Source organism: Heterodontus francisci, chromosome 13 (genome assembly GCF_036365525.1).
Source record: "Heterodontus francisci isolate sHetFra1 chromosome 13, sHetFra1.hap1, whole genome shotgun sequence".
NCBI lineage: Eukaryota > Metazoa > Chordata > Chondrichthyes > Heterodontiformes > Heterodontidae > Heterodontus > Heterodontus francisci.
This window is the reverse complement of record NC_090383.1, coordinates 103,216,839-103,241,590: the sequence shown is the minus strand read 5'-3', so window position 1 is coordinate 103,241,590 and position 24,752 is coordinate 103,216,839. Positions and strand designations below refer to the sequence as shown.

The following is a 24,752-nucleotide window of genomic DNA, read 5'->3' as shown; positions in this document are numbered from 1 at the left end:
AATCTAAACCCAATCTAAGTAAAAATAATAAACTACGTTCCAATTTTCACACACACACACGTGAGAATCACACACATACAAACAGGTTACAGGGTGAAGAAGAATAGTTTTGTTGGATTCGAGTCCAGAACAAATAAAATAATATACAGTCTGTGGAGTCTGGTAATTCAGTTGTCTTCCAGTTGAATTCATGGTCCTGAAGTTCCTGGCTGGTAGAGGTGGCCACCTGGTTTAGGGTTTTCTTGGAGACAGTGATGTAGATGGTTTTCTCCCCGGAGTCTGTGTCTGTAGCAGTGATATACTTGGATGTTTTGCAGTCCACAAACAGGGTTCGAAGCTTACAGTATTAACTGGAGAGAGAGAGAGAGACAACCCCCACTGTAGTCCTGCACTGATTAGCCCTCAAAGCTTGTCTGCTGTGTCCAAAAGAAACTCCAAGTTTTCACAGAGATGTATAGACTGTAACATGATTGTCTCAGTGTATTCTGTTCTTTGCTTTAATGAGATCCGAGTCTAAGAATTTCAGTCTCTCTCAGGTCTTATTATTTCAATGATTACCGCCTGAAGGTTTGTCTCTACTAGGGTTAATGTTCCAAGAAATTATTTGACATAGTGTGTGAGGATATTAAACATTTGTACTGGTTGGTTTTAGTTGAAAATTGGATTCTTCCATGCAAAATTGTGGACATAAATATCAAGTGATCTGTGCTTCTTTGTGCACAGAGTTCATTATTTTACATTTATCAGGCTGCATGCGTTTTAGTGAAGGAGAAATTAATGGGGTTGGCAATATTTAGTGTGTAGCATCAGATGCTTTCTATATTCTAAGTGGTACTTACTTACAGCCTGTGAAAAAATGTAATTTATAGGGATGTACTTACATCAGATTTTTATAAATAGATTGATTACAGGTAACACTGACACCTACTTTGAATATAAATGAATCCCACTGTTGACCATTTTGTGAAGTCAATGCAATTTTGCAACCATTTTAACTCATTTTGAAAAGTGAACAAATTGATCTCTTTTGCATCGACTCCTATTCAAAAGATAATTTTTGCATTACGTAGCTGGAGAAAAGACAATTCTGCAAAATCACACAAAAATTCCCATGGACTAGTATATATGTGTATGGTTATGTTCCTAGATTATTTAGTGGTCAGAATTAGTGCCCTCAGGCATTGATGCCTCTTTGACTTCATTGCCCTTGGGGCCATATTTTCTTAATTTCTTTTTGGTTAGGGCCAGGTCCCTCTGTTCCTGTACACTCTTTTGAACTGTACCATTAGGTATTTATTGCCTCACCCCATCCCTTCGGCCAAAATGCATCACCTCACACTTCTCTGTATTAAATTCCACCTGCCGCTTGTCTGCCCATTCTGCTGGCCTATCTATGTCCTGTTGCAGTTGATTGGTATTATCCTCTCTGCCACACCTCCAAGTTTGGTTAACTTAAAAACTTCTGAATTTGAATTACTTTGATTTCCAGGAATCCATGTCAGAGTGGATGCAGGACACTAGGTTTGCAGTAGAATTCTATATTTATTCAATGGCCTTATTTTGAGTTGAAGGGAAGATTATGCTCACTCTGAGTATCTTAGCTGGTGGAATGCCACATTAACTTCAAGAGCATTCTTCATAGGTACATGTTACATGAATATCCATTGTGTTCAGTACAGCAATCACAGTTTTTCTGTGTAATTAGGCTTGTATAAAGATCAGTGTATTTTAATGAAGGCAATGTGAATTATTTTCCTACAATTGACAAACAGAGTAAGTACATTTATACAATGTAAAAGCGCCAATGTACTATTGTATAGAAAATAAGTGATTAACTGTGCTAATGTCATTGAGAGTCATTTCTGGCACTGAAGGAGGCCATTCGGCCGATCGAGTCCATGCCGGTTCTCCACGGAGCTTTTCCTGTCAGTCCCACTCCCCTACTCGATCTCCATAGCCCTGCAAGCCTGTTTCTCTCAAGTGGCCAACCAACTTCCTCTTGAAATCATTAATTGTCTCTGCTTCCACCACCCTTGTGGGCAGCGACTTCCAGGTTATTACCCCCATTGCGTAAAAAAAGTTCTTCCTTATATTCCCTCTGCATCTTTTGCCCAAAACTTTCAATCTGTGTCCCCTAGTCCTTGTACCATTAGTTAATGGGAACAGTTTTTCCTTGTCTAATTTATCTAAGTCTGTCATAATCTTGTACACTTCTTTTAAATCTCCCCTTAATCTCCTTTGTTCAAAGGAGAACAAACACAGCTTTTCCAACCTAACCTTGTAACTAAAATCCTCCATCCCTGGAATCATTCTGGTAAATCTCCTCTGCACCCTCTCAAGGACCCTCACATCTTTCCTGAAGTGTGGTCACTAGAACTGAATGTGACACTCCAGTTGGGGCCTAACCAGAGCTTTATAAAGTTTCAGCATAACTGCCCTACTTTTGTACTCAATGCCTCTATTTATGAAGCCCAATATCCCATATTCTTTACTAACCCCTATCTCAATATGACCTGCCACCTTCAAAGATCGATGCACATGCACCCCCAGGACCCTCTGTTCCTGCATACTCTTGAGAACTGTGCCGTTAAGTATATATTGCTTCTCTCCATTCCTTCTGCCAAAATGCATCACCTCACACTTGTCAGTATTAAATTCCATCTGCCACCTGTCTGCTCACTCCGCTGGCCTATCTATGTCCTGTTGCAGACGGTGCATATCATCCTCACCATTTTCCACACCCCCAAGTTTGGTGTCATTGGCAGATTTTGCAGTTCTACTCTGTATTCCAAGATCCAAGTCATTTATATATAGCAAAGAAAGCAGTGGTCCCAGCATTGACCCTTGGGGAACAGCACTGTCTATCATCCTCCAGTTTGAAAAGTGCAACCATTTACTACGACCTGCTTTAATATCGATGAGCACTGTTAACCATTATTTCTGCAGCAATATTTGGCCCAAAACCTGTGTTCTTTTTGCAAGAGAGTAACACACTTGAGTAGCTTCAAGAGTATCATAAAGAAGAGGAAAGTTGAAGTGACTGGTTTACAGTCTTGAACTCACTCCTATAAACTGTACTTTTTTTAGTAATATAAGTACACATTTCTCTTGTGGTTCTCCTTTTCAGAAGTTAAGTATTGGAGATTTAACATCAGAATTTGTATCTTTCAGTACCACTGATTGACACTCTAATTGTAGCCAGTGTGTTTTTGCATGTGCACAAGATGGGGTCAGTTGACAGAAATGGTGGGGGGGGTTGGCAGGATGGATGTTATCCTGCCCATGGATAGGGGAATGGAGGAGGGGGGCACACAAAATGCCATGTGGTGGCATCGGATGGCATACTGACTTTGTCCTGCCCCCATGCCATTTTGTACAGTGCGAGGAAGGCGAAGGAAGGCCTTCCTGCCCAAGGCCAATTCAGGCCCTTAAGTGGTCAATTAATGGCCACTTAAGGTCAACTTCCCACCTCTGCTTCGATTTCACTGATGTTGGAGGGGCCCAAAGCCATGTGGAGATGCCACCAGATGAGACCTGGCAGCTTTTAGCAGTCTTGAGGGGGGATCCCTCTTCTGGGGACAATCCCTGGCACATGGAGGGCCTCCCACTTGCTGGCAATGGCCACTTCCACAGAAAGACCCACCCTCAGCAACCCCCCCCCCCAAGCCCCTTGCTAGAGCCTGCCTGACTGGCCCCAACAACCCCAACACTACAAACCTGCATCTCAGGGACTCCTCCATCTTCACCACTGCTGGCCTCCTGCAATATCGGCAGTGTCCACTGCTCCTGGTGGCGCTACTGGTACTGCAGAGCTGCCAGCTCTCTGATTGGCTAGCAGCTCTGGAGGTGGGAGCTTGTCCCTTAAGGGACAGCGTCCCCAACGACAGGCGGTTAATCATAGAAAGTTTACGGCACAGAAAGAGGCCAGTCGGCCCATCGTGTCTGCGCCAGCCGAGAAACGAGCCAACCAGCCTAATCCCACTTTCCAGCATTTGGTCCTTAGCCCTGCAGGTTACGGCACTTGAGGTGCATATCCAGACACCTTAGAAATGAGTTGAGGGTTTCTTCCTTTACTGCCCTTACAGGCAGTGAATTCCAGACTCCTACCTCCCTCTGAGTGAGAAAACATTTCCTCATCTCCCCTCTAATCTTTCTACCAATCACTTTAAATCTATGTCCCCCTAGTCACTGACCTCTCTGCTAAGGTAAATAGGCCCTTCCTATCCACTCTATCCAGGCCCCTCACAATTTTGTACATCTCAATCAAATCTCCCCTCAACCTCCTCTGTTCCAAGGAGAACAGCATCAGTCTATCCAATCTTTCCTCTTAGCTGCATTTTTCCAGTCTTAGCAATGTCCTTGTAAATCTCTTCTGTACTCTCTCTAGTGCTTTTACATCCTTTATGTAATGAGGTGACCAGAACTGCACACAGTACTCAAGTTGTGGCCTAACTAATGATTTATACAGTTCCAGCATAACCTCCCTGCTCTTATATTCTTTACCTCGGCTAATAAAGGAAAAGGTTCCATATGCCTTCTTAACCACCTTATTGACCTGTCCTGCTACCTTCAGGGATCTGTGGACATTTACTCCAAGATCCCTCACTTCCTCTACATCTCTCAGTATTCTCCCATTAATTATGTATTTCTTTGCATTGTTTGACCTCCCCAAATGCATCACCTCACATTTCTCCGAGTTGAATTCCATTTGTCACTTTTCTGCCCACCTGACCAGTCCCTTGATATCTACCTGCAGTCTACAGCTATCCTCCTTGCTATCAACGACGTGGCCAATTTTAGTTGGCTACCTGCCATGGAATTCTGCCATCCTTACATGGTCTGGCCTACATATGACTCCACACCTACAGCAACGCGGTTGACTCTTTTTTTTATTCATTCATGGGATGTGGGCATCAGTGGCTAGGCCACCATTTATTGCCCATCCCTAATTGCCCTTGAGAAGGTGGTGGTGAGCTGCCTTCTTGAACCACTGCAGACCATGTGAGGTAGGTACATCCACAGTGCTGTTCGGAAGGGAGTTCCAGGATTTTGACCCAGCGACCCTGAAGGAATGGCGATATAGTTCCAAGTCAGGATGGTGTGTGACTTGGAGGGGAACTTGCAGGTGGTGGTGTTCCCATGCATTTGCTGCCCTCGTCTTTCTAGTTGGTAGAGGTCGCGGGTTTGGAAGGTGCTGTCTAAGGAGCCTTGGTGCATTGCTGCATTGCATCTTGTAGATGGTACACACTGCTGCCACTGTGTTTCGGTGGTGGAGAGAGTGAATGTTTGTGGATGGGATGCCAATCAAGCGGGCTGCTTTGTCCTGGATGGTGTTGAGCTTCTTGAGTGTTGATGGAGCTGCACCCGTCCAGGCAAGTGGAGAGTATTCCATCACACTCCTGACTTGTGCCTTGTAGATGGTGGACAGGTTTTGGGGAATCAGGAGATGAGTTACTTGCCGCAGGATTCCTAGCCTCTGACCTGCTCTTGTAACCATGGTATTTATATGGCTACTCCAGTTCAGTTTCTGGTCAATGGTAACCCCTAGGATGTTGAAAGTGGGGGATTCAGTGATGGTAATGCCATTGAATGTCAAGGGGAGATGGTTAGATTTTCTCTTGTTGGAGATGGTCATTGCCTGGCATTTGTGTGGCACGAATGTTACTTGCCACTTATCAGCCCAAGCCTGGATATTATCCAGGTCTTGCTGCATTTCTACATGGACTGCTTCAGTATCTGAGGAGTCATGAATGGTGCTGAACATTGTGCCATCATCAGCGAACATCCCCACTTCTGATCTAATGATTGAAGGAAGGTCATTGATGAAGCAGCTGAAGATGGTTGGGCCTAGGACACTACTCTGAGGAACTCCTGCAGTGATGTCCTGGAGCTCAGAAGATTGACGTCCAACAACTACAACCATCTTCCTTTGTGCTAGGTATGACTCCAACCAGCTGAGAGTTTTCCCCCTGATTCCCATTGACTTCAGTTTTACTGGGGCTCCTTGATGCGATACTCAGTCAAATGCTGCCTTGATGTCAAGGGCAGTCACTTTCACCTCACCTCTTGCGTTAAGCTCTTTTGTCCATGTTTGAACCAAGGCTGTAATGAGGTCAGGAGCTGAGTGGCCCTGGAGGAACTCAAACTGGGTGTCACTGAGCAGGTTATTGCTAAGCAAGTGCTGCTTGATGGCACTGTTGATGACACCTTCCATCACTTTACTGATGATTGAGAGTAGACTGATGGGGCGGTAATTGGCCAGGTTGGACTTGTCCTGCTTTTTGTGTACAGGACATACCTGGGCAAATTTCCACATTGCTGGGTAGATGCCAGTGTTGTAGCTGTACTGGAACAGCTTGGCTAGGGGCGTGGCTAGTTCTGGAGCACAGGTCTCCAGTACTTTTGCTGCAATATTGTCAGGGCCCATAGCCTTTGCAGTATCCGGTGTCCTCTGTCGTTTCTTGATATCACGCGGAGTGATAGCTGAAGTCTGGCTTCTGTGATGCTGGGAACTTCAGGAGGAGGCCGAGATGGATCATTGACTCGGCACTTCTGGCTGAAGATTGTTGCAAATGGGATTAGAATAGTTAGGTGCTTGATGGCCGGCACAGACACGATGGGCCGAAGGGCCTGTTTCTGTGCTGTATGACTCTATGACTAAATGCTTCTACCTTATCTTTCGCACTGATGTGCTGGGCTCCCCCATCACTGAGGATGGGGATATTTGTGGAGCCACCTCCTCCAGTTGGTTGTTTAATTGTCCAGCACCATTCACTGCTTAACAGCCCTCTGAAGTGATCTGGCAAGCCTCCCAGTTGTCAAAGGCAAGATGATTAGCCTGAGAATTGGAGAAGGGAACATTGGCCAGGGTTCCTCCTCTAATTTCTATCATGCGACTCCTGCTGGAAGTTGGCTTGGGTGGACTTTGGGTGAGGACAGAAACTTCACTTGGTTATGAAGCTGTCCTGTGGTTGAATAATCTATTTATGTTCACACATAAATGGCTACTTAGGCAATGCGGAGGATGGATACCGGCACCCATAAAACTCTATTTTAGTCAAGAAAAATCACCATTGCGAGAGGAGGCTTGAAGATTTTTTTAAAATGGCAAATTGGATCAAATAAGCTCTGGTGATTTCTAATGCTGACCATTTTGAAGAAGAACTGAATATTTATTTGGAGCTACAGAATAGTTGCATACCTTCTTAAATCTCTTTTTATCAGCTTTTTACTTTTATTCCCTGTAGCTTCGTACCTAATTTTGTTTCGTCCACCCGATTTGACAGCTTGTAGTGAAGAGGGCTGATTCATATCCTTTTCCCAGGTTGTTTCCAATGCCGCCTGTGACTGACTGTGAGAAGGTACAAAGGGTCACTCAGACATGACTCTGTTTTCCAATTTTCCATCCCAACCCCCTTTTTGGCAGATTCCACTTGGCATCACTCCACTTGATAAAACTGGAAACACAGCAGGGATCAGAATCATGCTATCTTTGCTCTGTGATGTTTATATTTTTAACATTTCCCCTTCTAGCTTGCTGATGATTTGGATTTTGGAAAGCTTTTCATTTTGACTTAATTTTAGAGGATCAGATTTTATGGCAAGCACTCTCATTCTTTGCATGCAATAATAATGAATGCCTCCATACAAGCAGAATCTCGGTCTTTTTCATCATGCAGTGCACAGTAAACACTTTTTTGAGAGCAAGGTAACATACTTGTGAAGAAAATATCAAGTTTAAACTGGAGTTTTGGATTCTGCTGTATGTTATTTAGTTTTAACATTTGGTGTAGGAATAATGAGATGGACTTTGAGCAGTTCATATATAGAATATATTTTCAGTCCTTAAAGAGGAAGTCAGTACATTTGCTGTTGCATTTATTTGAAATTTCAATCTATTGCTTGATTCTATTCCTATTTATCTAAACACAGCCTGCACAACTCCCAATATTGGCTTCTTTTCCTCTGAATTGTCACCTCCAGAGCCTTCAAGGCTCCATCCTTGGCTCCTTCATCTTCCTCATGCACATGTTTCCCTTCAACAACATCAAGCACAGGCCCGGGGTTAGCTTCCAAGTGTACCTTGATGAACTCCAGCTCTACCTCATCACCCTTTGATTCCACCCATCTCTGACGACCTGTCAAATAATAATTGAAGATGAGCCACGATGAAGATGCCAAAATCATTGTTTTCGGCCTCCGGCATGAACACTCCTTCTTTGCCACTGATTCCACTCTCCTTCCTGGTCACTTGCTCCTGAATTGAGATTCCAACACTACATCTTATTCACAATGACCTTTAAAGTTAGTTTTTATTGTCGATTTTAAAATTTGGGATCTTTAGGTTTTGTTTTTAGTGTTAAAAATGGGAGAAAAACATTGGAAGAAAAATTTAACAAAAAAACCCTGTTTCTTTCTTGTTCTATTTGTATGGAAGTCAATAGCAATGAAAACTGGGAAAGATGTAGAACAGGCATCTGGTTCGATAATGCCTGCTTTACACTATCGCCCAAAGTCAATAGTACTACCATTTATTCAGATAGCTAAATATCAATCTCTCTATTAACAATTTCAAAGCACATAGCCCAGCATCCAAACAAGGACGTAGGAAGGCTTACCCAATTATCTAAGGAAATGTAAATAAAAGCAAAATACTGCAGATGCTGGAAATCTGAATTAAAAACAGAAAGTGCTGGAAATACTCAGTAGGTCAGGCAACATCTGTGGAGAGAGAAACAGAGTTAATGTTTCAGGTCTGTGACCTTTCATCAGAACTCTGTTTCTTTCTCCACAGATGCTGCCTGACCTGCTGAGTATTTCCCACACTTTCTGTTTTTATTATCTCTGGAAATGTGTCTCTTTGACGTTGGTATTCAACTTGTATCATTATTTGGACTGTCAAATGTGAACTGATGTGAACCAGAGGAATCGGCATGTCTCTGTGCCTGGAAGCAGCAAGCAGTGACTACCTCTAGGCTTTAACAGTCAGAGAAATTCACCATCGCATTTCCTCTAAACAGTAAATGTTCCAGTTTTATCATTTTGAATGTCACGTTTATTTAAAATAAGAGAATAATCTCTTCCTATCCATGCAAGCAGTACCATTTTCCAAATGTCATTGATTATTTTTTTTTTAAACTTCTGTGGTGTATACCGACCACACTGGACTGCTTCCTTGCAGGTGACAAGTGAGTTAGTGAGCCCATTGTCACTAATGCTGTTATATGCTGCCTGGGAAACTGAGTCAGGCTGCAAGTGGGTGAGAGCACACCTACAGCTGCAGTCTGCACTTTGCTTAGCCCACACACACGTTATATGTAAGCATGAATGCTGCTCTGATTGTTTTTCATTTCAAAGACTTCCACCACCAGCAAGGTAGTCTACTCATTCAAATTTACTCGTGCTATTTCTGTTTTCTTTATTGCTTCATTGTGAGGTCAAGATGCTGAAAAAAAGTGCAGCAAACTTGATGAAGTTAAATATAAAACCAATGTAATATCTTTCACCTTTTCTCTGGACTCTTATTATTGTTTTGCATAGTCAGTCAAGGGCCCAATTTTAACTCACTCAAAGCCCACTCACACGGAGTTAAGATTGGACCCTGGGTGTTTGCATTAATAAAATAGGATTGCACTGCTTCAAAAGGCTTGCATCTTGGAACATAAGAACAAGGAGCAGGAGTAGGCAATTCAGCCCCTTGAGCCCGCTCCGCCATTCAATATGATCATGGCTGATCTCATCTCGGCCTCAACTCCACTTTCCTGCCCATTCTCATAACCCTTCCATCCATTACTAATTAAAAATTTGTCAATCTCCTCCTTAAATTTACTCAATGTCCCGGCATCCAAAGCACTCTGCGGTAGTGAATTCCACAGACTCATGACCCTTTGAGAGAAGTAATTTCTCTTCATCTCGGTTTTAAATCTGCTACCTATCATCCTAAAACTATGACCTCTCATTTTAGATTGCCCCACAAGAGGAAACATCCTCTCTATGTCTACTTTGTCAATCCCCTTAATCATCTTATATACCTCAATTAGATCTCCTCTCATTCTTCTAAACTGTAAAGAGTAAAGGCCTAGACTGCTCAATCTCTCTTCATAAGACAAACCCCTCATCTCTGGAATCAATCTAGTGAACCTCCTCTGAATTGCCTCCAATGCAACTACATCCCTCCTCAAGTAAGGGGACCAAAACTGTACGCAATACTCCAGCTGCAGTCTCACTAATGCCTTGCACAGTCGCAGTAACACTTCCCTACATTTATACTCTATTCCTTTAGCAATAAATGCCAACATTCGATTTGTCTTCCTTATTACCTGCTGTACCTGCATACTAGTTTTCAGCGAATCATGCACGAGGACACCCAGATCCCTCTGCACCGAAGTACTCTGAAGTTTCTCTCCATTTAGATAATAATTTGCCTTTCTATTCTTCCAACCAAAATGGATAATCTCACACTTATCCACGTTAAACTCCATCTGCCAAGTTTTGGCCCATTGACCTAACCTATCCATATCCATTTGTAAATTTCTTATTTCTTTATTGTAACTTACTATCCCACCTATTTTAGTGTCATCTGCAAATTTGGCTATAGTACCTTGTATCCCTGCATCCAAGTCATTAATATAGATTGTAAATAGTTGGGGCCCGAGGACCGAACCCTGTGGCACCCTACTAGTTACATCTTGCCAACCAGAAAAGGACCCATTTATCCCAACTCTCTGCCTTCTGTTGGTCAGTCAATCCTCTATCCAAGCTAATAAATTGCCCCTAGCCTCATGTGATCTTACATTGTATATTAACCTTTTGTGCGGCACCCTTTCAAATGCCTTCTGGAAGTCTAGATATACTACATCTACAGGATCCTATTATCCACTTTGCCTTGTTACATCTTCGAAGAGCTCTAGCAAATTAGTCAAACACAATTTACCCTTCATAAAACCATGCTGACTCTGACGGATTGCGTTTTGACTTTCTAAATGTCCTGTTATTACTTCCTTAATAATGGATTCTAACAATTTCCCAATGACAGATGTTAAACTAACTGGTCTATAGTTTCCTATTTTCTGCCTCCCTCTCTTTTTGAATAAGTGCGTTATATTAGCTTTTTTCCAATCCACTGGAACCTTTCCCGCATCCCGGGAATTTTGGAATATTGTAACCAATGGATCCACTATCTCTGCTGCCACTTCCTTTAAGACCCTAGGATGTAAGCCATCAGGCCCTGGGGACTTGTCTGCCTTCAATCCCAATAGTTTGCTCAGTACTTTTTCCCTCGTGATGATGATTGTTCTAAGTTCCTCCCTTTCTACAACCTCTGCATTGGGATGGTACCAGTGTCTTCCACCGTGAAAACTGAGGCAAAATACTGATTTAGTTTCACACCCATTTCTGTGTTCCCCTCTATTAACTCCCCTGTCTCATCCTCCAAAGGACCAATGTTCACTTTAGCTACTCTCTTCCCTTTTATATACTTATGGAAGCTTTTGTTATCCGTTTTTATATTTTGTGCTAGTTTTCTTTCATAATTTACCTTTGCTCTTTTTATTACTTTTTCAGTAACCCTTTGTTAATCTTTAAATGTTTCCCAATCTTACAGCCTGCCACTGGCCTTTGCAACATGGTATGCCGTAGTTTTTGTCTTTATGTTATCCTTAACTTCCTTGCTTAGCCATGGATATTATTTCCCCCTCTTAGAATCCTTCTTCCTCTCTGGAATATATTTTAGTTGGGAGGAATTGAATATCTGCTTAAACATCTGCCACCGCTCATCAACTGACCTACCTTTTAGTCTTCCTGCCCAGTCCACTAGGGCCAAATCTGTCCTCATGCCTATGTAATTACCTTTATTTAACTCCAGAATGCTAGCGTGGGACTCCAGTTTCTCGCTCGCAAACTGAATTTGAAATTCTAGCATGCTATGATCACTCTTCTCTCGAGGATCCTTAACTATGAGATCATTACCCAATCCCACCTCATTACACAATACCAAATCTAGAATAGCCTGTTCCCAGGTTGGTTCCACAACATATTGCTCCAAAAAACAATCTCTGATACATTCAATGAACTCTCCCTCGAGGCTCCCCTTGCCAATTTGTTTAATCCAGTCTGTATGCATATTAAAATCACCCATGATTATTGCCGTACCTTTCTTACAAGCCCCCAGTATTTCCTAGTTTATACTGTGCCCCACTGCGGAACTGCTGTTTGGAGATCTTCCATAAAGGCTGAATGTTTGAATAATAAAGTGAAGCAACATGAATTCAATGGGCATGGTTTTGACCATAACAATTAGTAACTGCCACTGCAAGACAGTAAAGAATTATAGGCTGGATTTTACCAGCCCTCTCGGGGCAGGCTAGGAGGTGAGGATGGGGGATGCTTCCCCAATGCCATGGAATTTTATCAGGGTTGGAGCTAGGTCCAGGACGGCCTTCCTGCTCAGAGGCCAGTTGAGGCCCTAAGGGGCCTCTTCGCACCGCCTCTTGATTGGGCACCCTAAAGCCCATAGAAGGCTCCCACCACAGAAAGGCCTTACCTGCCATCACTGATGACACTCCCCCAACCTCCCTGGGCCTTTCTTAGTGGCCCTGGGAAGCCCAACCCCACTTAATTCCGGGGCCTCCTCCATGGCTGCTGCTCTGGGCCTCCTGCAGTACCAGCAGTGCTCACCACTCCCAGTGTTGCTGCTGGGACTGCGGAGCTGCCATCCCTCTGATTGGCCAGCAGCTCTTAGGGCAGGATCTTATCCCTTAAAGGGGACTGCATCCCTGATGGCTGGCAGTGAATTGCCTGCCCACCACTGAATTTGCCCAGGGGTTTGATAAATGGCCGAGGTGGAGTCACCCACCCTGCTTCTGGCCCGTCACTGGGACCCCTGCTGTCGGAATAAAATGTAGTCCATAGACTGTTACAGCACACAAATAGGCCATTCAGTTCATCTATTATGTACTGATGTCTTTCTCCACAAAACGGGTGGGAAATTTTCAACTTCTGCCCAAAAACAGGCCCAAAGCCACTTTGGACCTGTGGCACCTGTCCAAGGCTACAACTAGGAAGTGTGAACTATTTTTAGGTGTGCAAGTTTAACAAAGGAAATAAAAAATAATGGAATGTAACCTTTATTAGGGCTTAGTTCTATTACAGATACTGGTCCCTAACCAACTTTCAGATGCTCGGTGAACACAGTCAGAATAACTGACTCTCTGTTAACATGAAAAATTATGCTTAGAAAGTTTTCAAGTAGTTATCGTTTGTCTGATATAAAGTAGAAGTGGCATGAGACTGTCATCATGGAAGTGGTCTAACATCTCTTGTCATCAGTGCAGTGCAAAGTCAGATTGCCGACCTGACTGCTGAGATATACGACCTCTTTTGCATCAGTGCACATCTGAAATCACTTTACTCTGATGCTAGAAGCATGAGTATAACTGATGCTATTTTTTATCATGTTGGAGGAATTTGACAGCTCAAGTATTGTTTGAAGGTATAAATCGGACCTTGCGCCCATTTTATGCCCATTAAATGGACGTAATGAGGGTCAAATTCCGGAACCAATGTCCTGCGCCATAGGAACATCTGAAAGACATTCAACCCAATAATGGACCGGGTCATCTTTCAGGCGTCTGGGCGACCACATAAATCAGATGTTGAGCCTTTTGGATATTGTATTGAGAGACTTGACACCAATTTTGGGACCCTCTCTTGGCAATTGGGCTGCCCTAAGGTCAAGTCTGCTCCATTTTGGTTTTGCTGCTGTGGTTGTGGCCTAACAAGCAGCCACCAGAAAATAGGTAAGTCATTTTTTTTAATGCTGATTGGGAAGCCAGGAGGGGCCTGGGTGCTCCTCCCTGCTCCACAGCACTCCTGTGTGCTGCTGCCTTCCCACCATCAGCTCCCCCAGTTGTCCTTTCCTTGCCCCTCCCAGGACATACCTGAGGCAAGGGGCCCCAAGTTGAATCGTTGGAAATCCGCAAGCTACCTCAAGAGGTGCGACAGGCACCTAAATTACTGACGAGGCACGAAGTCCAATTTCAGGCTGGTCTTGGGCCTCCTGGAATTTCCACCCATTTATGTTTGAATCAATTGAATAACTATTTCTCCAGGTAAATTACAGCAATGTTCTATTTCAGTAGATTTTCATAGTTTCATTGAGAATTTTCAATATCAAGCATCGAAACAAAAATAATCAATGGAACCTGAATTTCATGAAGAATCTTTATAATGGTTTGTTCTCACAGACATTCCATCTCCAAGAAGAAGGGTCACTGACCTGAAACGTTAACTCTGTTTCTCTCTCCACAGATGCATCCACAGATGCTGCCAGACCTGCTGAGTATTTCCAGCATTTCTTGTTTTTATTTCAGATTTCCAGCATCCGCAGGATTTTGCTTTTATTCCATCTCCAGTTGATGTCTTAAATGCCACCTGTGGCTGCAGTCATTACAATACACTGCTCTTGAATTTGTGTTGAGCGACATTTTATTTTGTTCACTTTTGAACAGATAACAGTTTTTATTAGATGATTCAGGGCAGAAGAAAAGTAGGAGATGAGAAATGAAACCACTCCCTTTAAAAGAAAGATTTTTTTTAAAAACAAAATACCTTATGACATCTCTCAGAAATGTCTCAAACCACTTCAGATACAACAGGTTACTTTTGAAGTGCAGTGACATTTGTCACGTAGGCAATTATGCAGTCAGTGTAGTAACTTTACTTTCTCAATGATGGCGTCTACCTATTTTGAATAACATCAATGTTTTTCCCTCTTTTACCGTGTTTGGGGAGGTGGTCAAACACATGTGCCAAGAGTGGAGGTTGGTGGAAAGATGTAGCTGGAAGGAGAGGTACAGAAAGAGAATTCCAGGGTGAAAGGACAATGATTGTTGGAGATGGTGAAACTGAGAGAGGGGGTTGGACAATATCAGAGTTGACAGATTACTAGATCCCAGCTGCTATCTGGAGGAGGTTACATCGATAGGGTAGGGTAAAATTGTAGGAGGATTTGTAATAACTAATGAGTCACAATGTTTTATTTTTTTCTAAAGGATATAACAATTCAAAATAATCGAGATTCAGTTTGATTAATGTCAATGAGCATGAAACTCAATGATAATAACCAGTTTATAACTTTATGTGAACATCCCTATATATTGCCAAATTAAGGCTGTGGGCAAATACCCAACTGGACCGGAACTGAATTGAGACAACTCAAACTCATCTCACACAGGACCCTTACAGCCATCAGAGACTTTGGGCGGAATCTTCTGGACTCAGACTCTGCTGGAACAGCGGGACCGTTTTCTGGTTGGGAACCCGATTTACTAATGGGCGGCCTTAGCCATGGCTGTTTGACTCAGCCATAGCAATAGCATCTTACCTCCAGCTTGACCGACCAATTTGGGAGGGTAGGTGCATTGACACATCCACTCTGCCAAAGGAGGGAATTCTAATTAAAGGGATCATGACATGGGTTACAAGGGCTCACCAGCACTTGGATTTTTGAGGTTGCAGCAACGATAGGAATGGAGAGGAGACCTGCCCCCTGGGTCTCGCAATCCTCCCCGGAGGTCCTGCTGCGGGATCTGGGGTGAGCACTCCCAAGGACAGGAGTCATAGGAAGGGAACAGCCTCTTCAACCAAGCAGGTGTGGATGGAAGCGGCTGAGGAAGTCAGCAGCTGGTGTGCTCCCTCCAACTTGGAGACAGTGCACTGAGAGAATCTGGATCCCTAAGAGGGTATGACAGGTGAGTGGCAAAACATTTGCAGGTGTCAAGCCCCACACTCTGACTTTCCCAGCATTGTCCTGAACAGCCACCTCAGGTCAACACTCCTTGCAACTCCGCTGATTCCTCTCTTGCAGGCATCTCGCATCTCCATCAAAGCAACCAAGACTCACATTCACCCTCAAGCTATTGTTCTCTTACACCCATGCCTCACAGTCACCCTCCACAAATGTTGCCCTTCCTTCTCTCCAAAGAAGCCATTACAAACATTCACACCTCTCTGCTTTCTCTCCTGTCAGATGAGTAGAGCACACAACTTGGCGAGAGGCAGAGGCATGGGGAGGGGCTGGGGGTGAGGTTGGAGGTGGGGGTAGACCTCCTCTGATAGACACCTTGTTATCCCACCTGCATGCCCACCTGCTCCACTGGGAAGGATGTCTTGTTCCAGGAGGCTGCAGATGTCAACAGCCATGAGAGCCTGAGCCTCCTGAGACATTGGTGCTCATACATTTCGATAGAGCTGATCCTCTGCCTGTAGTCCCTGTATTGGGGGTCTTGCCTCCTTCCAGCCGGATCTCGTTGACCATCCCATCTGTCCTCTGGAGGGGCATGCTGCTCAGGGGAAGGCAGCTGGTACTGGGGGTCCTACTGCCGCTGTGCTGTTGGTGGTGGTGTGGCCTCTGCGCTTGTCCCTTATTGGTGATGCAAGGTGGAGCTACATAACCTGCTTCCATGCTGTGCTGAAGGCTGGCTGTGGGGAAGTGCAGCTGAAGGTGAGTGAAGTGCTGGACAGGTAAAGTGCCTTCCAACAAGTTGGGTATCAGCTGTCAAGCAGTGTTAGCACTTCCTAACTGAAGGAGTGCTATGAACAGCAGCCTCTCACCTGGCAATGGCTGGAGCTCTTCAGTTTCACTGATCAAAGAATTCCCAACTTGCCAGTTTTACTGACAAAGCTCCTTGCTCACCTTTTATCCCGCCATGCAGAAACCTGGAAGAGGGCGGGATGATGTCGGGATCCTGACCTAACGTCAATTTCAGGGGACTTAATTCCCCCCCACACACGCAAACTCACCTCTCCATGCATGGAAAAATTCCCCCCTTTATTTTTATGTGTTCTAATCCACATGCTGGGGTGAAAATGCCCTGTACTAAGTCAGTGGATTCAACATTGCTGTTCTGTTGACATTTAAAACCACTCAATTGTCACTCTTGCAACTTTTTGACACTATTAGGATTGACCGATTGAATTACTTCCCTTGTAAATTATTGTCCACCATCTGTTGTCTATGTAATTCCCCCAAGTGAAAGGTTCATACTTTAATGTTGCCTTGAGTTATAAAAGCATTTATGATACAGAAGTGATTTCAGTTTTCTGTTTTATTATTCATTGCCTAATTATAGGCTGAACACCTTTGCTGATGAATTTGGTCCATGACCGTTCTTTGTGTAGTGACTGTACTCTAAACCTGATTGAAATCAAAAGCAAAATACTGTGGATGCTGGAAATCTGAAACAAAAACAAAAAGTGCTGGAAATACTCAGCAGGTCAGGCAGTATTTATGGAGAGAAAATAAGAGTTAATGTTTCAGGTGGAAGAACATGCCCTGTTCCTATAGGTGTGGAACTCCTTACTTCCCTCAGTCTTCCCTTGTACAATTCACAAACTTTGAAAAACAAAAATTAGCACCATCAAACATGTTACTTCTTGATCGCACATTTTCCTTTCAATGTTCCTGTGGCATGGGCTGTGACACTCAGCTTAAAACCATATGGTAGTCAATCATGTAAAATATACAGCTGTTACTGTTTCCTACGTTACAACAACTTCAAAAGTACTTTGGCTGTGAAGTGGTTTGGGTCATCCTGAGGTCATGAAAAGTGCTACATAAATGCAAGTTCTTTTGTTTTCCTTTTATCAAAGACTACCCTTCATCAAACTACACTTCAGGAAAGAATCAGTCACTGTAGGAGGAGAGGTAGAGAGCATTCTTGAAAAAAACCACCCTTGGACCATAAGAATAACAAAGACAGCCATTTACGTAGATCTGTTACTTAAAGGTTATACAGTTTTCATGAGTTAGTAAGTACTACAATCATACTGAAAGTCAATATTAATATCATTTCTGCATATGTAATAGATTTTTGTTGAGTAAATCAATGAGAGTGGGAGAGTGCCTTTGTGCTAATATCTTGCTTTACCATGCATTTGAACTGCATTGAAATGAGTTAGAGCTGTGCCAGGAGCAGTGAAGAATTGGAAGAATTACAGATTGCACTGTTCCTTCATGACTATTTTCTATAATAACCTGTCAGGTAAAATGTGATAAACTTTGTTTATGTCCAGGAAGATGAATTCTACTTACTCTATCTTAACTAGTACATACTTAGAAAAAATGGTAGATGAAGTACTTTAAAAGTCAGATCAATATCTCATATGCTTAGCAACTCTGTAAATTAGGAGTAACTTTGATTTATTGCTTGTTACTTGCTGAAAGTCAAGATAGTGACAGGAGAGCGAGTTCTATTAAGTTTCAAAGTATGTCACTGTTAGGAAATAGCTGTATTAGAAGCTATGGCTGGAATCTTACGGTAGGCGGACGGGAGTCGGTGGCGAACCCGCTTCCGCCTTGCCTGGAGATCCAACCTGGTATTTTGCGGGTCCCTGGGCTTCAGTTGGTGTGAGGCAGGATTTCCACCTGCTGAGGTAGGAAGTCCCGTCTAATAGAGCTACCAACCAATCAGCGGGCCGGCAGCTGTTAGTCCCAGCAGCACAACCGGGAGCGGTGACCACTGATGGGACGGCAGCCCAGCCGAAGATAGAAGAAGATGTGGAGCCGGGAGGAAAGGTAAGTTTTGGTTGTCTCGCCGTGGTAATTGGTCAGACCCTGGCGATGCAAGGGTGGTCAATTGGGGGTAAGGGGGACTATGTTGGGTCTTGGGGGTGGTTGGGGTAGCGGGGGCAGCCCTCCATCAGGCACAGCGTGCTTGATTATAAGGACCTTCCCTGGGATGCTTGGAAGCCGCCTGCTTTAGTTAGGTGGCTTCTCCCGGCTCCAGGACGCCCGCTTGCCACACGTAAAATCTGCGTGGAGGCCGGCGAAGGCCCTTAAGTGGCCGTTAAGTGGCCACTTAAGGGCCTTGATTGGCCTGGGGCAGGCGAGCCGTTTTTCACCGCCGCCCTGCGTAAAGTGGTGGTAGAGGTGGGAGCGGGTCAGGAAGGTCTCCTGGTGCCTCCCACTCCATTTTACGCCACCCCTTACCACCATCCCGCTCATCGGGGTGGCGTAAAGTTCCGGCCTATATTCTTCTGAGGCTAATAGAAACAAAGTCCTTTGAGTTGGGTATTTGTGGGGAAGCATATTTGTTGTTATAAATTTAGATCAGCACATTATCTCAATTGAGGCTATCTCATCTTTCCTACAATTTCTTTTGAAAATTTCCAAGTATGTAGTATTGTACGAAGAGCCCAACAACAACTTGTATTTATATAGTGCCTTTGAAATAGTAAAACGTTCCAAGGCACTTCACAGGAGCATCATCAGACAAAATTTGACAATGAGGGCAGAATTGTGATCCTGATAGGGGAACGAGAAAGGAGGCGGGCAGGCTGTAAATTGGCGCTGCTGGCTGACATGCCAGTTTACCAGCACCATTCCAGCCCCAGGGCATTTACCTGGAGGCAGGATGGGTGGGGTGGGGGTGGGGGGGGGTGCAGTTGTGGTCAGAAGGGCTACCTACCCGGAAAGTGGTGGGTAAATAATTAAGGTAAGTAAAAGGTCAATTATCAGAGGCCGACTGGAATGTTCCAGTCAACCTCTGGGCTCACCGTGGCATTGGGAAGAGGCCAGCTGCCTGAAGAGGGCCTCCCGGCAGCAGACCGGGGGTGCGGTGGTGGTCTATGCTCCGGGCAGCTTTTGATGCCCTCCTCACCTACCTAGATCCCCCTTTCACAATGGCAGCCTGGCAGCTGGTGCCATTTTAAAAACTTCACTTTCTTTAAAGTTACTGAGAGGGCCTCAAGATGGAGGCTCTCTCTCTGTCTCTCTCCCTTACCTTCAATGGCGGGCTGCAGCTCCTTCCATGCTGGAGGGCCTCCAATTGACTCCTTTTGCCGGCTTTAATTGGACAGTGAGCCCTCCCTCTGGTCACTAATTGGCCAGTTCAGGGAAAATCACTGCTGGGTAACTGCTCCCTGCACAATGCGGGGTTGGGACCCGCATTTGACCCTGACATCGGAATCCTGACCCAAAACCCAAAATCCTGCCCCGAGTCAAATAAGGAGACATAAGGACAGATGATCAAAAGCCTAGTCAAAGAGGTCTGTTTTACAGACTGTCTTAAAAGCAGGAGGCAGAGAGATTTAGAAAGAGAATTCCATAGCTTAGGGCCTAGACAGCTGAAGGCCCGACTTGCAATGCTGAAGCGATGGAAATTAGGGGCCAAAATTGGAGGAATGGAGACTTCTCAGAGTGACTTAAAGAACATAATTGCCAGGGTGATTACCTCTGATGTAATAAATGTACTGCAGTATGTGATTTGCACTGTATCCTTCTGGATTCGGTAGCACTTGAGTGGCATCCCTGCTGACAAATGATGACGATCTGCATCACCTCCTGTGAAGCTGATTGCTTACTTGTGTGTGCTGTGCTGTACCTAATCTCAATTGCAGCTTTTTGCTGAGTCTGAAGACCTGAAGTAGTTGATACATGAGCATATGCTATGCTCAGTTTCAAGGTGAAAAGATGAGAAACTGGTTTCTGCCCCCATTGATGGCTCTGTGAGTTTATTTTGTGAATAGCTAGCCCATTCAGGACAGGAGATTCAACATTCCACCTTTGGTTTGTGACTGAGCTAGCTGTTCTCAGACATCGAACAAGGAAAGGATTGAGTTTGGTTTTGAGACCCTCCTGTATACAAATGTCATCATACTCTGTTTAGTCTTGGGTATCAAGAACAACCAGAGGGCCATCAACACCTGTGACACAGGATCTCAATGAGTTAGTGTGTTTGGGAGAGGAGGATTATGGATTCCATGAAAATCGGCTGAGTTATTAAAGGGTTGTGCTGAGAAAGAGAGATTGTATCTGCACATGTTTGTGGTTCGGAGATAAAATAGGAGTGGAGCTATATCTACTGTTACAGAAGTACCATGCCCTGGTAAATGTATGACATTAAGGGTAACATCACCTCAGATCATCCAACAATTATTTTTTTAACTCTAAAATCATTCAAAATATGCCAGTAAATTCACCAAATGCATTAAGCTTGAACTCAAGCTTAGCTTGAAGTATTACTGTATTTAAAATATTAAACATAATTTTATTGGTATATGGCCTCCATCCTACAAAGACTTAGTAATAGTTTCCTGTTTTCTTCCCATTATAGTGTGAAGAAGCTTTAAAAGAGATTAGTTTATTGATTTACTTTCTCATCACTATGTTGGACACTGATTTCCTGAGATGCCTGGAATATTTTTGCTTGCACAGATAGTCAACGTTTTCCAACACACTTGTAGTGACGCGGAGTGTTCTGGATAGATATCCATCTGTCAGAAGTGATCTTGATCACTCTCTCTCCGTCTCTCTCTCTCTGTTTTTCCCCCCTCTCTGTGTCGTCCTCGCTCAGTGTACCCCCCTCTTTTGGTTCTCCCCTCTTTCTCTCCCCTCCTCTCTCTCTCTGTCCTCCTCTCTCTCTCTGTCCTCCTCTCTCTCTCTGTCCCACTCTCTCTCTCTGTCCCCCCCTCTCTCTCAGTCCCCCCCTCTCTCTCACTGTCCTCTCTGTCCCCCCCCTCTCTCTCTATGTCCCCCTTCTCTCTCTGGTTCCCCCCTCTCTCTGTGTCCCTCTCTCTCTCTGTGTCCCTCTCTCTCTCTCACTTCCCCTCTGTCTCTGTTCCTCCCTCTCTTTCTGTCTGTCCCCGCTGTCTCTGTCTGCTGCCTCTCTCTGACAGTTGCAGAGAGCGGGAGTGCTCAGCACAGCTTTGTGGTAGGTCAGTTTTTTAAAAAAATCGCAAGTCCGTTTCAAAGCTGACAGGTGCTGAGAGCGGGAACAGCGGTTTCCCAACTTCGGACAGATTCGGGGTTTTCTGACGGGTTTTTAAAAAAAATTTGAAACCTGCCAGAAAACCCCGAATCCGTCCGAAGTTGGGAAACCGCTGTTCCCGCTCTCAGCACCTGTCAGCTTTGAAACTGATAGTACAATTTTTTTGAAAAGCTGGTCTGAAAGAAGAAGACAATGGAAAATTTCTCATCTCTGAAATACATCCTTGGGTCAGAAGGAAACCTTTGGTGGGCCGGATCCTGGCCCGCTGGCCGTATGTTGGACAACCCTGGTGTGGACCAATTTCATCCGCATGGCCTTTGTTTCTGCACCTGTCCGTGCAGCACAAGTGAGGTTGGGAAATTAATGAAGTGGTGGGGGGCGGGGGAAATGCAGGGAATTCAAATCTGTACCCCATCACTCACCATACAAGTGGCATTGTTATGCACAATAAAAATGTTTTTTAAACCGATGCTTCAAAAACAGAGTGTGATAGATTCATAGAAACACCTGGATTATAGGGGAAATCATAAATATCATGTTGCAATTAGAAACAAATCCTTCCGCATTTTCCAACAATTGCAAATAAAACCTGTTAAAACGTTTCAGCTAGCAATTTTGTGCTTATGTTCTTCATATCAACATGTCTATAATGAATATATTCCACTGGGTTAGTTTTTCTGGCAGCTAGTGAGATTGCAAACATTAGTCACCTGACATGAATAGGAAACAGTCAATGTGCAGTGCTTAGAGGGGATTGTCTTTATCAGCCCTCTATAATAGACTGTGTAGGGATGATTTTAGATGTGCTTTTAACTCTCCTCAATTAATGGGAAGGGTGAGGGAAGCAGTTAAAATAAAGCAGCCCCATTTCACACTCTGTGCCAATCTGAAACTATAATGGCACTGGTTTGGGAGGCAGACAAGTTTTCTGCTGGACTTTGGCGGGAACCTTGTCAATAAATGCAAATCAGTAACCCGTGACATACGTGAGATTCTGGTGGAATTTGACTGACTCCTGAGTGGGGCATCGACCCGCCAGATGAGCTGACCGGGAGGCCAGTGAGGCCCGCTAAGGTAAACTTAAAAAAAATTCTCCTCAAACGCCTCAAACAAAGTCCGGCCTCTCTACCATCCCAAGTTCCTCAAAGCTGTAAGCGATGTTGCCTAGATCACATTCAGATCCTTCATTTTGAATGTGACTGGGCATAAGGCCTAAGGCTTGCGTCTTCTGGATGTTTCTCCAATGAATGCCAGCCTAACAGTGGGAGAGATTAATGAGACTAGAGATGCTGTAACATCACTATTTCCCCGTATAAATTCATTTGATTTGTTGTGCCTGCACCAAGTACAAGCACTCTGGCCCCATCCCCTGATGAAGCCCCAGAATTGTAGGGCAATGCAATGGGGCTGAGTCTAGTATCACAGATCTCTGCCTTTTCTTCCTCTGTGTTTCCCCTGGAACTGGCTGTTCCGTGGATGCAAAGCAGAGAAAAATCAACTCTTCCGTTCTCACCATCTAACATCAATTTTTATCTGGACAAATCACTGGCATTATCCTTTGCAGTAGTACACAGCAGAAACTGAATGAGGGGAACCTATTTTGGCATAAAAACAAGAAATGCTGGAACCACTCAGCAGGTCTGGCAGCATCTGTGAAAAGAGAAGCAGAGTTAACGTTTCGGGTCAGTGACCCTTCTTCGGAACTGACAAATATTAGAAAAGTCACAGGTTATAAGTAGGTGAGGTGGGGGTGGGGCAAGAGATAACAAAGGAGGTCGAGATTGGACCAGGCCACATAGCTGACCAAAAGGTCACGGAGCAAAGGCAAACAATAAGTTAATGGTGTGTTGCCTATTTTGGCAACTGATAAAAGTTCCTCTGCACTAAGAAAAAAATTAGAATGTTCTCTTGTCAAATTACTGAAGGAACCTCAGTGAAAATATGCAATATTAAAATTGGAAGACAAAATAGGCCTATTGGATATGCAGGAAAACAATTGAAGTGATTAATATCACGTCTTTAATAAAATTTATATCTAACTGATGCATTGAATTCAACATGGAGCATTCCCCATTATCTCTGAAGGGTTATTGGTTCAGCCGTGGTAGCTCACTGTCCACAAGGGCAGTCAGTTTCTCTGGCGTGCAACTGTTAATTAAGCTGCTAGTTGACTAAAACCTGAACACCAATCAAATCATTTTTTGAAACATGCCTTTAAGAATTAAATCTGCAATGCAGTATGAAGCACAAAATTAAAATTTGTGAAACATTTAATTAGAATGGTAGGAATATGATTTCTCCCACTGTTTTATAAATAGAAGTTGCTCTCTTGGCTCAGAAACAAGGGATGCAATAAATGTGTTCAACATTAGCTCTGGAGCTTCCTTTTATGATCAAAATGTGCCCTCTGCTTCCCTTCCTCCAAACCTTTAGTGTTGTAAAATTTCAGGAAATATATTCTGTATGCCTAGATTTCATTCACGTCAGAAAGAAAGTTTGAACACCTAATTGTTCTGGGTTCAAAATACCTGGACTTTACCAGACAATGAGGCTATTGCTCCCATTTTGGCTTTTGGGTCAACTTCTTCCCTTTCCTCTAAAGGTATGTGCAGGTAAATCTAGCTGAATTTTCTATGACAGCCAGTGTGAATGTAGACAAGTACTCTGAGTGTTCTTAGAGAGAAGTCTGCTGATGCTTTATCTGAAGCAGTCTTCTGGACTAGGCAGCCAAAGGCACAGCCGCCAATGGTGGAGCGATGAAATTTGGGGATGCTCAAGAGGCCAGAATTGGAGGAGTGCAGAAATCTCAGATGGTTATAGGGTTGTAGCGGTTACAGAGATAGGTAGGAGCAAAGCCATTGAAGGAATTAAAACAAGGATGGGCATTTTAAAAATGCTAGACTGGAGCCAATGTAGGTCAATGAGCATAGGGGGGATGGACTTTTTGCAAGTTAGGATACAGGTAGCAGAGTTGTGGATGAACTC

At 44.0% G+C, this 24,752-nt stretch overlaps 1 protein-coding gene across 1 annotated transcript in view; it reads left to right on the top strand.

Annotated features, from left to right (window-relative positions):
• The window catches only part of ryr2a (ryanodine receptor 2a (cardiac)), a 707,940-nt gene that overhangs the window by 97,141 nt on the left and 586,047 nt on the right, over positions 1-24,752 (top strand). The window lies entirely within an intron of this gene.